Source organism: Wyeomyia smithii, chromosome 2 (genome assembly GCF_029784165.1).
Source record: "Wyeomyia smithii strain HCP4-BCI-WySm-NY-G18 chromosome 2, ASM2978416v1, whole genome shotgun sequence".
NCBI classification, from domain to species: domain Eukaryota; kingdom Metazoa; phylum Arthropoda; class Insecta; order Diptera; family Culicidae; genus Wyeomyia; species Wyeomyia smithii.
The window spans coordinates 198,083,316-198,096,802 of record NC_073695.1 but is presented as its reverse complement, the minus strand read 5'-3'; the positions used below and the strand labels follow the sequence as shown (position 1 = coordinate 198,096,802).

General features: G+C 39.2%; 1 protein-coding gene across 3 annotated transcripts in view; it reads left to right on the top strand.

Annotated features, from left to right (window-relative positions):
* Positions 1–1,171: 1,171 nt before the first annotated feature.
* Positions 1,172–13,487, top strand: part of LOC129720023 (E3 ubiquitin-protein ligase goliath) — a 194,575-nt gene continuing 182,259 nt past the window's right edge. For all 3 annotated transcript variants that reach the window (XM_055671435.1, XM_055671433.1, XM_055671434.1), the window contains exon 1: positions 1,172–1,929. The gene's annotated coding sequence lies outside the window, so the exon portion shown is untranslated. The remainder of the gene's footprint in view (positions 1,930–13,487) is intronic.

Below are 13,487 nucleotides of genomic sequence, written 5' to 3'. Positions count from 1 at the left end.
GAACACGAAAAGTGTATGGGAGCTAACATTTATTTTTTGTACCACCCTAGTAATGACCATTCGTTGACAATTTATTAAGAAAAAGTTGCATTTTCAAACATTTGAAAGGCGGGAGTCAATTTGACGCATGATCATCCTTTCACGCACATCGCAATATGATTATTTTTTCAGGATTAAAGTGGGGACCGCTTTCGTTGGAAATTTTAGGTTCGCATCGCATTCTGCCTAGAGCCTCTGAACTTATCGGATGTAGCCGTGACTTCCAAAATTACCTTCACCAACTAACTCGTCGAAGAGCTTCACTGATTGCCCAAGGAACAATGTTTTTGAGTAACAGCTGTAGGAGCCGTTCCTAAGCCACGTGGTCATAAAGAGGGTGACGAGAGGGTTTGTCAAAGACCATGAAAGACCACGCACGGGGAATTTAGCTCATGAATAGCACTTGTAAAAACTGCTTACCTATGTTCCATGAATAAAACGCTAAAAGTTGTACATGATAGGTCGTGATCTGATATTAAACTTTGCCATGATTTCCTAAACTAAGAGACTAATCTCCATCTCACGGAGGATTTTTTTGTTTGACTAACCCTGAATTCATGGTCAAGTAATTCACTGATATGATTGACATGTGTTCAAAATCGAGGTAAAATGTGTGTGAAATACGTAAATTCGAGGGTGCATTTAATCATACCTATATCTATAACTGTATTTAGAGTTAAAATGAAACTTTATAAAATTGTAGAGCATGAACGACCAAGGGGGTAATAGAGTAAAGTAAATAATCAAAAAATACCACGTAGTTAAAGACCACCCCATACTGCAGCTTACCCATAATGCAAGCGGAATTGCATAAAAGCTTGCATAAAACCTCATCTAGCTTAAAACCTATCGAAGACGCAATCCTTTGAATATTTTTACCTTCGCTCGTGCGCTTTCTATCATCTTCCGCTGCCTATCAACGGCCGGTTTGTTTTGCTCGCAAGCTTCCAACTTGTAAACTGACAATCGGAGCCAGCTGAGACGATGGATCCATCTGCCATTACTCTCGCTCTCCGAGTTCGGTCTCCGTCTGGGACTATCCTATATCCGCATGCATCCCTCTGCGGCAGGCAGCGGACGACCGAGCCACCAAATCAGACAGCCAGCTCTAGCGTACCACGGCAGGCAGTTCACTTCTGTCTGCTTACGGCGAAGCACACGTACGCACGGGAACAGCCCTTGGGGGTCTACCAGGGTCGCTATAAATGCGAAGATTTTTTTTGTTTTTCTTGAAAAAATACTCAGCTGGGCAATCCCGGAGTGATTTATTTTTCTGTGAAATTTCGGATTATTAAGACTGCTTCTTCAGCTTAGCAGCTAAGCCTTCCGTAGTTGCAGTAAACAACATCGAACAGCCTAAGGATCGTAACTGTGCGACAAAAACATAAAGGTTTAGTTCAAGACGCCAACCTACTACATAACAAGGAAAAATCGAACATCGATACGGGCAGAGTTTTTGGGTAATCTCTACGAGGCGTGTAAGGTCAGAGAGGAAAAAAGAAAACAAATACGGTTTAATTAGTGTCTGTTTTTTTTCTGTACACTTCGGATGAAAGTGCGACAAAATTGCGCTCTAACTGGTGGAAAACAAAGGAAAATTTCCGAAAGCTTAGCGTAAAGTGCTGCGAAATAATTCTTGTTCTTGTAGTGGTGTCCTGTTGTGGGTGATCTAAAAATACCCGAAAAGAAACGCAAGTTATATATACCCTGTGTGCTTTGCTTTCTGTTTGTGTTGTTACAAAAACTTTGCGCAGTTCAGATTCAAAGGTTTTTTGGAAGGACTAGAAACAAACGTAACTACGAAGGTCAAATTTTGCCAGTGAACACGGATAACGGATTCTTATAAGACTGCTGCATCCGGTTTAGCGGCGCGAGCATAACTTTTAAAAGGTATTTGAAGGGATTTTTATGTAACATTTTTTTTGCGAAGTTGTAGGTGTAGTGCATCCGATTGTGCTGGTATTTATTATTGCTGTGTCTTTTTTTATCTGCAGTGAGTTTTTTTCTGCCGTCGATTTGCTTCCCCGCTGTGCATGTCTGTCCTTTCGCTTATGCTGAGCTGAACCCGATTCAATAACCTCGGCATTTATGTTTTCATTTTCTCTTCCCCATTTTGGGAGTGTAACCAGAGCAGCGTTGCCAAACTTGCTCGTGTTTATTTGGTTTGATATGTTTTTCGGATGTGCACAAAGTTGATTCATTATTAACTATTTTCACGTTAATTTAATTTGAACCTATGTTTACGTGCCAGAGTTAAAATTCTTATTATATTCAGCTAAATTATTAGACGAAAATTTGACAATCTCTTAGTAAAGTCCGTACACGCATTCTAATGTTAGTTCGGCTAATGCGGTTTAACTGCCAACCCAGCTGTTTCTCAAGAAGAGAGCAAACGACAAACTCTCTCCGAAGTGAAAATTTTCTCCAAATTTGTCCCGATGCGGCGATGCTACTAGATGGCGACGCCAAATGGGCGAGCACCGCTCAAAACAGCCTGCTGCTCGGTTTTCCCAGTTTTCACATCCTCGTCCTATCAATAATTGAATGAACCTTAGCTTTCGTTGCCCGACTTCACTCCACCACCGTTCCTCGTTTCCTTTTCGTTCTTTCTCCCTCATACAATCAGCAATAGGCACTCCAAATGTGTATGAGTGTCCTTTTATTGTACTATTTGAGCAAAATCGCCATGGGCAAGCGGGAAAGCTCACTTCACATTTCCTCTGGTGAAACCGCTGGCTGTTGGCACTGTTCTGTCCACATCACTAGGTATGGGTTTCATCCTGGGCGGAAAATTGGGTCAATCAGGAAGACACGATTTATCTCCGAGAGCTGTTTCTGTTCAATTCTCCCCTAGTGACGTAGGACACCTTTCGGCAGTTCTTTGTTGTTACGTACGAGGTCGCATTGACATCGCTGCACAACCGCTAAAACCGAACCGCATGTTCGGGATCCATTTCCGCTAGTCCCTTCTCTTCATACGTAATATTCGCTAGGAATCATAGCTGTTACGTGTTTTTGGGTTCATATCGGCAGATGATTATGACATGAGCGCAACCGTAAAATAAAATTGAATATGCCAATTTACATAAGTTTATACTGCATTACTCAAAAAAAGAATTTGGTCGAGTCGTTCCTTTTTAGAAATGGAGTCTACGCCATCTAACCAAAATGGAAGCAGCCGCTAGAGATGGGAAAAGGGCTTCCGCTTCTTTGAAGCTGCCCAGCCATCCGTAATATTCAGAAGTGACACAGATGCTCGGAAAAGGCCTTTCTTGTGGGTGCCTGCCTATGTGTGGTTTTATGTCTTCGTTTCCTGTTCTGCGTAATGGAAGTGAATGGAAACGAGAAGAGGGTGCGTGGCTGTGAGCATCAGCGATGCGAAAGAACGACATGTCGTATGAAATGAACTGGAATGCTGACTGATGTGTGACGTGATTCCGGACCGGAATGCTTCATGTAGCCGGCAATCTGGTTAGGACGCGTTACACTGTTAGTTGGTGCTTGCTGATGGTGACAAGCGACACTAAGTGGATAAAGTTGTGGCCGCAAGGACATGTGACCTTTTTGCTTTCCACCATTATGGGGTCCAGCTACAATGAATCGGAAAATCATGTCACATTAGTGTGAACGTGAAACGTGATACCATAAATTGCCGAAGCATATCTGCCCATAATTCAAAAATTGGCTAATATGCCATAGGCATCAAATCGAGAAAACGCATTTGAAAGTTTTTTGTCGGTACAACATATTTTGACTGTTCATGACAACTTTTTTATTGAGTATATCACCCTTCATATATGCTGGAACCTTGCCGTTGAGTTGAAGCAGAGAAATCTGTAGAAAAATTCCATCCGCCACGTATTTTTAACACAGTAGCTGTTTTTTAATTATGGACGAAAGGTTAGTTGACAAAACGGTGTGCAATTTGGCTAATATCCATACGATTTGAATTATATCGTACTCGTTGGTGATGAAAATGGTTTTAATTTTATTAAAACAACACGGAAGCACAAGTGAGGATGAAAAGGACGACGAGACAATTGTTACGTGCAGCAATATAATAATATAGCGAAAATATTATTATTCATGGTCATCTCACAATCCACTTTCCTATTTTTTCTCATCAAATCCAAAATGAAACCTGAATATTCTCTTTGTTAATATTACTCATAATCAAAGAGCTGAATATCATTTTTTTGAATGTAAAGATTTATAACAGAAGGAAACAGTCACATGTTTTGATCACTGGGTTTCGCAGTACAACAAATAAATTCTTGTAGCATCAAATATTCTTCGTGGAAAGGTCAAATTTGATGCAAGGGCCTTACGATCGCTAATCTGTCGCCGGTAACCACCAAGCTACAACACACTTTCGAAAGTTAGGAGAAACACAGTTCAGTAATAATACACTGTTTCGTGAACATGGCACAGGTTCATATTGAATATTGGATATTAGCCAAAATCTCAATTATTTTGGATATTAGCCAAAATTGTTTCCCGTTTGCTGCCTTTTCAAATGCATTTTTTGACAGTCGGCTTCCGTAGGGACCTTGTTTAGGGTGTGTACCATCACGAGAAACTGTTTTCTCCATTTTGGTAAAAATGACATACTAGCCAATTTTTGAATTATGGGCAGATATGCATATGATGTCAGATATGGCAGATATGTTGGTATCTTAAGCATACAAACACCCATTTCGGGCAAATGAAACTTTTATCATTACCAGTAGAACGTTCGTAAAGATCTATACAAAGAAGACCTTTATTTATCGAGATAGCTTCGGCAGAACTCGTAAGGATGTCATTATGAGGGGGAATTACTGGCCGTCGTACAAAATTTGAAAATTGCCAATTAACTACATTTTTCCTAAGAATGTATAACACTTGTCAAAGTCTTTTTTTTTCTAGCAAGAAATGCAATTTAATAAATCCGCTCTAACCGCAGCTTGAATATTGATGACGTCAGTGAACGGAGCCGTACCTAAAATTCGTGGTTATATTGTACAGTGACGTGTCGATTTTATCACGGTTCGTTTTTTCACGGTTCGTTTTCATCACTCGAATTTATCACGCAAAGCATTACGTTTTTATCACGTTTCTAAGAGACAAGAAAGTATTATAATACCCGTATTAATCTACCTAGCGGTGTCATCTAGCAGCGAAAAATTGTCAGCAAGTTTTCAGCTACTTCTGAGGAAGATTTCTCTAATTGCCTGATAAATCATGACTTGATTGCCCATCAAGTTTACAACTGGAAAGTTACAGTTTCTAGCACATTCGTTCAGAAGGTCGAGGGCTTCGTTTTGATCAACAGTTCAGTGCAGAATTCTGTCACTACGTGCCATTAGTGTGAACGCAATTCTTCATATTTTGACCTTAACTCATCCCGTGATTCTTACTATCTAGAATGCTGCGGTCTGCAGCGAAGTTGTTCAGAATGTCAAGGGCTTCTGGATGGTGGGAAGTTAAGTACGGAATTCCACCACTATGTGGTGCTAGTGTGACGCAATTCTTCATATTTTGATCCTGGTTTATTATACTACGATTCCATCCTTCTAGAAAACAGTGGTCTTCAACAAAGTTTTCCACATGATCTTCTGAACAAGTTTCTTTAAGACCGCAGGAAATAAGTGATGATCAAAATTTTCAAAGCTACATGCACACGAGCGCCTACTTGCGGTTGAATTCAAAAACAAACTGTAAATCAAATAAAATCTCTTGACCCTCTGAACAACTTCGCTGAAGACGATAACTTTCTAAATGGAAGCGATTAAGGTTCAAAATACTAAAAAACTACATGCACACAGCGCCACGTTGCAGTCAAATTTCGAACAAACTGTGAACCAAATAAATGCCTTCAAAAGTTCCTGAAAAACTTTTCTGAAGATCACATTTCTCTTAGTTGTCGGTATTCGAGATAAAGTTACATAGCATGCAAGCAGCAAACACAGCATGTTCCTATTCAAAATAACATGTACACAACTTGTGCTTATTCGAAACATAAAATAGAACTTATAAGAGTGAGAGATGAACGTACAGCAATTCCAAATAAAATCGTCCTGGGAATGCTGGAATCTGAAATTTATAATCCTTTGCATAGTGTTATGTACGAATATTTATGTTTGAAGACGGCGTATTTGTTTCAGTGGATGAATTTTTCGAAAAGTTAGATTTCAATAGCTTTGGATCTCTTGAATGTTTTCTATAAACGAGTTCTAAATAATTGATTTCTCGGCTTAAAAAATTTATACACTCGAAAAAGGATACATATTTTGCGATAGTACATATGTTTGAATTCAATCAAAGTTTTTTGATGTAATTTAAATCATGATTGTTCTTGGTGAACAAATTCTTAAAGTTGGTTTAGTTGCGCCATGTTCCATGCAAGCCCGTGTGGGTGATCCACACGCACACTGCCTTGTGGAAGTTTTGACGTTGACTAGCGTCTATATCGAACTTATGCACCTGAATTTGAAAATCTAGTAACTCAACCAGGGAAAACTAGGGAAAAGTGGTCAGGTTTTGAACGCTTATTTCTCAGTCATTTATAATCAGGTTTTCGAGGTTTTGGCATCAATCGAACAGAAATTGCTGCGGTCTTAAAGAAAATTGGTAATTAATATCGATTGTCTAAATCATACCACGCAGCCAGTCACTACCTCTCTTCCCAAGCACAGTCGACACTAACGGATACAATCGATCTGACTTTGTTGTTATTGTTGTTGTCACTTTCTGTTTCCGATGTTTATTTGCCTTCCTTGTCAATCCAATCCTACTTAGCCCCTTCTTCTTTCTAACTAACTGACGAAGCCTTGGTATAAAAGGTACCGTTCAAACATTTCACTCCATCAGTTTAATTACTAAACCGTACCGGTTACATACGGACGCTAGGTGTTAGCAGCTGAAAGGAGGAAAAACAAAATAGTACCGGTCATCTCGTGCCGGTTTCACCCGTAATGCTGGTGGCTGTTAGTAGTACATGGCTACTGCAAAATACTAAAATGGCTGAAACTCTGGACGGACTAACCAGTAAACAAGAATAATCGGCAACTGGCACCTTTTGGTGCCTCGAAGTTTTGTAAAAGAAGCGTTGCAATTCCTTCTACTATTTGTTTTAATGAAATATAAGAACACGGTAGTCAACGTCATGCGTTCGTGTCTTGAATACCACCTTCCTACTAATTTTTTCAAAACAGCGATAACTCGAGAACCAATCAGACAAATGAAACCAAATTTGGCGTGTGGATGTTTTTGGTAGCAAAAATTATTTCTAAAAGTGTCCAAATACCACCCAATATGGGTACCGTAAAACGAGGCGAATAGAAACAGTCTTCGATATACTTTGAAGTGTAAGTTTTTTTTATTGAAATAAATGTTGCAAGTTTCTATTCACCGCACAGTGGGGCGAATAGAAACACTCATCAGTCGACTGCGTTTCTCTTGTTCTGATGAAAGATTTGAATTTTACTCTGAAGAAACAGGATGAACAATTGCCTTATCTTTATTAATATGAGATGCAAAAAAAGTTAAAATATATTTAAATAGCGGATATTTTCAGTTTATTACTTCATACATGTCATATTATCTTATGGATATGTCCTTACAGAATCCTCATTAGGAACGGAAGGATTCGGGTTTGGGTCAAGCATTTCTTCCGATTCAGGGTCACTTTGTGATGGTAGAACTGGAATCATGGTCCATTTCTTTTGGGTTGTTGATGTCTTTGTTAATTCCTGTCAGGCATAACACAGCAACTATACCAGATATTCGTGAAGTTTTTTTAGCTAATAGCTCATAGCTTGTTCCTCTGATGGTAGCTGAGAGTTGATTCCATATTTCGAGGCAACTTAACGAACGACAGTTTTTTCTACATAACATAACTGCGTCTTGCATCAGGCGGAGTGGATCCAGTTTTCTTGTTCCTTTTTTGAACCTTTTTGTTCGTTAGTCGTGACGAAAATGGGCAGAGAATGTACAAAACCTTTTTCAGGCGTCCTTTTACATGGGAAATATGACTGCATTTCTCAAATATCCTTGTTTTTGTGTAAAAATATTCGCTAAGACGTAGTTGCTATTCGCCCCGTAAATTTGCGAACCGGGAGTGGCTTCCATAGACAAAGTTTTTCGGCACCTGGAAATGTTCTGAACTCGAACCTCCATTTTGTTATTTTTCTAACAAACTGACAACAGTGCTTCTAACCCATGAATGAGTTTGGAGGACTTGTTTACTATTGAACTATCCGGGAAATTTTTTTGTACATGAATTTTGAATGTTATCAAAGACTTGTAATAACATTTTTCAAGATTGGATCACTCCGTTTTACGGTTTTACGGTACGGTTTCCGGAATCGTAATGATATACAGAAGCTAAAAATCGTCCCCCGTATATTGGACGGCGACTTCTGGTTTTTAAAAAACAGCCCAAAATGACCGATTTCCACCCCATTTGGCTTTTTTGAAACCAGAATAATCACTCGCGTTAATTTTTTTCGCAAGCCGATAGCTCGTTTAAGGGGTTATATACCTTTTTGGTCGAGAAAAATGAGGGAAGTTTGAATCTATTTTTAAGTGCATAGCACCATTTTCATTGCATCAAAGGGGTATTTTTCTGAAAGTACAGTTTATCAACAACAAAAAATTATGTTTGATTTTGAGATATACCAATTATTACTGAAGTAATGGCCGTTTCCCCGAAACGCTATTTTTTTGCAGAGGCTTGCGGTGATCCTGATAGAGACTCAGCGGGTCAACCGAAATCAAAAAACTCATATTATTTCATTAGTTTAGAAGTGTGCCGGGTCCTTGAACGATCGCTTTAATGAGTCTTTTGTTTTCAGTGCAAATGGGAACATTTTTCCCAAAAAATGCACGTTTTGAGCGCTAAAAATTGCATTAAAATTTTTTTGCGGCAAAATGTAACTGTATGTTTCGAAAAGCGATCGTTCAAGTACCGGCGAATATAATAACGAAAATTAAAAAAAAAGATGAAGGAAATCGGTTCAGTAGTTTCCCCGCAATCAGGATCACGGCAAAGTCATTTTTCGGAATTCACTATTCCGAGATAATCGCGTGTAAAGTTTCAAGTTTAGCTTATGCGGCCGTGGCGAGGCGCGCTGCAAATCGCTCTAACTTTCCTATTGCTCAGATCTTTATGAAAATTTGTGAAAATGTTCTCAAGATGTTGTATTTGTAGATAATACAAGAATTTTTTTTTCGGTTTTTTGAAAACTAAAAAGGTATATAACCCCTTAATAAGCATAATTATGAACAACTATGTATGACGAATTTGAAGTTAAGTTCTCAAGTAGTACTACAACATTGCCGAAGAGATTATTGCTCGTACTCAAACACCGGAGCTGTGAGTGGACATTCTGACAAATTGTCGCGATAATTCTCTTAAATCTGCTCTCACGGCTCCGGTGTTTGGGTACGAGCAATACTCTCTTCGACAATGTTGTAGTACTACTTGAGGACTTCAAGTTCATCATACAAAATTGTTCAAAAATGGGCATATCAAATGAGCTATCGGCTTGTGAAACATGTGAGCGCGAGTGATAGCTGTCATCCTTGAGAATAATACACAAAAGTAAAGATCGACCACAGACACCATTTTTAATTCTAAGATGGCGACTTCAGGTGTCAAATACCATCCAATGTTATTATTTACCAAACCAGGATGACGCCCGGAGGCAGGGCCGGATTTAGACGGTGGGGGCCCGGGGCAAATTTGTTTGTGAGGCCCTCTTTTCTAAAAACATTTAGAGGTAACGTTCTGAAAGGTGACGAGCAAAAAATAAAGAAAAGGTCGCCCAAGGACTAGGGGGGCCCTTCGAATCGGGAGGCCCGGGGCATTTGCCCCCTCCAAATCCGGGCCTGCCCGGAGGCCAGAAATTGACTTCGCATGCCATTTTTAAATCCAATATGACGACTTCCTGTCCTGAAAACCAATCGAAAGTGACATAATATCACCCAATATAAGCATTTCCGTAATTATGATAATGCACAGAAGCCATTAATTGACCTCAGACACCATTTAACATTCCAAGAATGTGGCTTTCGGGTTCTGAAAACAGCCAAAAATGGCCGAACAGCACCCAATACGGGTATTCTTCAGATCAAGGATGATGCATAGAGACCAAAAATGACTCCACATACCATTTTGAAATCCACAATGACTACTTCCGGTTTCTGCAAAACAGCCTAAAATGATCGAATACCACGTGTATTTTCGTAATCGGGATGATAACTAGAAGCCAAGAGTCGATTCTGGACACCATTTTGAATTCTTAAATGGCGACCTCCGGTTTCTGGAAAACGGCCCATAACGACTGAATACCACCCAATATGGATGTTTCCGAAATGAGACAATACCCGAACACCACCAAATATGGGTGTTTATAGGAACAATGTGATGTACGGAAGTCAAAAGGAAAGGATGTTATCATTCTGATAAAACCAATCATTGTAAACGATTTATCTTTTGAGTTTGAACGTATCCAATAACCATACCCAATAACATTTGCAGACCATAAACAAATCGCACGGTCAATCTTTCGATGCATGTAGAATCAATTAAAAATGTTTGGAATTATTCGAAAAATGAGAATGGGCGGGACGATGTTTGCCGGTTCAGCTAGTGTGAGATAAAAATAAACTTTGTTCAAAGAAATTGTTTGGTTTGTATAGCAAACATTATTGTAGAACATTGACAAATTGTAGAAAATCACTCCAAACGGTTAAAATTCAAAACAATTGGTTTTTAGAGGTAATATATAGAAAACTTCACAACAAGTCCATTACAATGTTGACAGTTAGATTCATTTCTCACTGTTAAGGGAAGAAAGAATAATTATTGGAACAACTTTACTAAAGGCACTGTGGCTCTGAAATCAGTATTTTTGGGTCAAAATAATTTCGATCCTCTTTTTGCAGCTTCGATAATAATCGATCATTTTTATACTGGCCCTGTTGAAATTGTATATGCGTAACCAACTGGCGAACCCTGTTATCAGAAGGTTGTATAAATAAGACGAACACACAAGGTAACCAGTCGGTCTCTGGCAACAACGATTGTAACACTTCCTTCTTTCCGACCGTAGGGATCTTTACAAAGCGGAAGCTACTGAATTGTTGTACATTAAAGATGGTAAAGTAATTTCAAATAGCCATCTATATGTGGTTTATTGTGCAACTATACTAGCCGAGATCTATCATGAAAAAACAACTACGAAATGGGCAGTCGTTCAAGCTCAAGCTCAAATTCTATCAGATTTTTCAAATAAGTCAAAAAAACTCATTCTTCAGACTGCAATAATTTAGTGCGAACTTTTGCCACACGGCTAACTGTTGCCTCATTTTCCAGCCGGTTTGATCCCTATACAAACCGCTAAAAGTTTCTTAGTGAAATTCGTTCGACGAATCACCATTACCTAAAAGTTTATTTCTGAGTTTCTTTGTTTTTTTTTAAAGTTGGATCACATCAGCTCAAAAAACTGCTCACCTCTTATCTTCGCATCACTTAGATTAAATCATTTGTGTTTACATATGTGACCAGCTGATGTTATAATGTGATGAACAGTTAAGCTCTGCTAGTTTGGAATATGTCCTGAAATTGTCCCAACTAACAGGTGATGACAAAGACTGTAAACAACGACAGCGGAATATAGCACCTTGCCTTTGCTCTGATATGTCCTAGGATTCGTTTACCCATTATGTCCGACAGGACAGTTATAATTAACACTACCAAGAGGGTTGCCCAAAAGCCTCAAATGAAGAGACAGAAGCTACGCTGGAAAGTACCATACAGTGCAAACTGACAATGAGCAACCAATTTTTAGACAATAACTTGTCTGTCCATTTGAGCGCAGTGGCAAAGCCTCGAGATATTAGTTTAGGCAAACACCTTTGTTATGGCTGTACATATCTATCTACGATGACGTCGGAAGCCTATTTTTGAGAGCTGTTTTTGCCTTTCTTACGTCAGCATAAGTCTGCAGTCAAATTTCAGTATACAATAACGTGGCCAACAGCCAACAAACTTTCAAGAGGTATACACAAAGTCTAAAGCACCGAGCAAGTGTTTAAAATATGGAACACAGCCACACACTGCCGGCTTGGTATGTCCGGATCAGTGGTGCACCATTGCTCGAAGCCTTTCGGCGAAAAAGTTTTTGGATTCATGCACATTCAGAAAAAAATAAATGTGGAATAAAACGAACAAAAATAAAAATCTGTTTCATTAATACTTTACAGAATCTAACACACTCTTTGTTAAAAGAGTGTAGGGCAAAAACAATTAATACGCTCTTTTAAGAAGTCATAATGGCAGCGTTTTACCATGTCTGAGCGTAACGGTACACTGTCAGCTGGTGCGTTATTCATGCCAAGATGTTGCGTCAAAATCGACAAATTGAAACACGTTATGTAGTATACGTCATTGTGTTTGCATCGTTCAATGTCGTCAAAATTCACTTTCCTTGAGTGAACTACAAACAAAATCGAAAAGTTTCGCACCACTTTCTCCAATTGCATGAAAGCGTTGTTTGCATTTTATGATTTAATCCCATTTGAAAAAGTTCCTTCGTCTCTTAAAACATGCTATATACTTCCTTCTTTACTGTGAACCCATGTCTGTTTCAGTTGCCAAAATTGTAGAAAAGAATGGGCTTAGTGAATCATTATGACAGAAGATCAAAACACTCAAATTATTGAACATTACGAAGTGTACCAAGCAATTTAATTTACATTCCGACTCGGAATTTTCGTGTCTTAATATACACTTTACAGCCCCCCTCCCCCCATTGCTAGTTGTGTCTTTCTTGATGCGATGTGAATTATGCCCAAATGACTGTTCTCGACGCCAAAGGCTATTTTTAGCGGTGCATCATAAAGATAACACTGAATTGCTCATTGAAGGCGGAACGGACGCACCTACACACCAATTACGCAACCTTTTATCAGCCATCCATCTTTCTAACCAGAGCCAGTGGCTTTAAAACTAGCTTGCGAATACGCTGGCATCGAACCGATCAGCATTCAAGCTTCGCCAAACTACACCCGGGGCGCGATACGCCAACGGAATTTCAATTCTGTTCCATCATACACTTCGACTTGTGATCCGATCTAAACTCGACGAAAAAAAAGTTTGTTTTCTTTGTGAGCTGCTGTATGTTTTCGATGCCTGCGAGGAGCAGTAAACGTCATCGCCGGTCAAATAAGCAGGAAGTATAGTACTACTGCTGTGGAACGATCGCCATTACAACAGACGGCGACGATGCGACGGTGCAAAAAACGCAAATCTTCGCACATGTTTCGAATATTCAACTTGTTCGCCAGCTTACCTGTCTAAAGACTAGATTGTAGGTAGTGTTGATGTCGATTAAGATAATAGCCATACGTGTGGGTGTCTTCGGGTTATCGAATTTTGTCAATGATAATAAGCATACTAC